The sequence below is a fragment of the Adiantum capillus-veneris genome, chromosome 9 (assembly GCF_014529385.1).
Source record: "Adiantum capillus-veneris isolate H3 chromosome 9, ASM1452938v2, whole genome shotgun sequence".
In the NCBI taxonomy this organism is placed as follows: domain Eukaryota; kingdom Viridiplantae; phylum Streptophyta; class Polypodiopsida; order Polypodiales; family Pteridaceae; genus Adiantum; species Adiantum capillus-veneris.
This window is the reverse complement of record NC_140939.1, coordinates 121041389-121043077: the sequence shown is the minus strand read 5'-3', so window position 1 is coordinate 121043077 and position 1689 is coordinate 121041389.

Sequence of the window (1689 nt, the reverse complement as noted above, 5' to 3'; positions counted from 1 at the left end):
CACCTTGTCTAATTCTTCTTTGGTTGAAATCCTAGTCGTGCTCTCATGATCCACTTTTAGCAGATTTGACATCGTTCCAAAGTAGATGACGAATCTATTTGGAACTTGGGAGAAAATCTATCGCAAGAATGTCTACCTATTAGCACTAGCATCATTTCATAGTAGATTGTGAGTGTATTTGGTACTCAGGAGAAACATGCCGTGAGTGTGCATACACATTACATTTTAACATTAGTGAAGAACTTGAGAAAATAGAGTTCAAAAGTGAATCAAGTTCTCCTTCATTGCATTTTCATTGAATACATTGATGTAAAAACATTAGGGCTTTGCATGCATTTCATTGTAGGTAGCTACAAGTGACATACTATCCTTCAAGTGTGGCTCTTGCATCCATTTAGCATCTTCAAAAGGGTAGTTTTTAAATTTAATGAAATACTTACGTAGTACCTTACCATTACGTAGCACCATCTCTTCATAGCAAATGATATGCTCGGGCTGCAATATCTCTTCAGCCCCTTCAAATTCTGGAGGATCTTCCATTACTGGCTCTTTTGGTGGATCACCCTTGGAGCCTTTTAGTAGACTTACATGGAACGCATTATGGATTGCACAATGAGAGGGTATCTTAAATTGATAAGCCGTTTCATTGATTGGCCGTATCTGGAATAGTCCATAATACCTACGTGCTAATTTTGCATAGTACTTTTAATGGCCTATGAGTTCTCCATGCCAACTTTTGCCTGTAGTGTGCCTTAGGCAAGCTTTGGGAAACTTTGAGAGAACCTAGTCATTCTCTTTCACTAAAGAGGAGTTGTCTATAACCGCGTCCATAGCCACTGAAAAACAAAGGAAAAAGGAGAGAGAAAAATTTACGGGAGCGGCAATAACCACGGCAATGGACGCGGTAGTGGTTTCTCAGCAATAAACGCGATAATAGTTGCGAAAATATACCCGCTACTATTATCGCGACAGTTGCCGCATTTATTACCGCGCTTATTGCCGCTACACGCCAATTCAAAAATAAAGGTGCTCATTTGGGCCACCCAATTTTGGGTGGCCCAAATGAGCACCTTTATTTTTGACCTGCATAAAACAATGAAACATCAATTGTTTTTTGGAAGAGTATAAAATATACCAAAGAATTGAAATTGAATTTACTTTACCTTGACAATTTAAAATGCAGAAGATCAACTATTTAAAAAAGTTACAATAAAAAGTAAATAGTTGTATATACATTGTGCCACATTGGGACTTTACGAAAGTTTGGACAAAATATTTTTCTATCTAATCCTCCTCTATCTTGTCGTCGTCCAGAGGTACGTATGTTTGATCACTTTGACTCTACATAAACCCAAACCAAATTAAACAATTATCAACAGCTCAAAACAATTGATACAAAATTACTTGTTTAAACTTACCGCTTGTATGATCCAACCGCCGCGTCGAATTGCTCATGAGAGATATGGTTGTTTTCGAACAACCATCTCCAAGTATCAAATTCTGTATGTCGCTCCCGATACTTGACCATCTCGCTGGTTGGTCGAAAGAGAGTGATATTTTCCTAAGTTAGCAATAACAATACCAAATCATCAACTACAATCTTTATAATCACTGATCGATGTTGTAATTCAATTAATCTTACATATTTATCCTTCCAAGCTCCCTTGTCTCCTGAGCAATAGTGCGTGG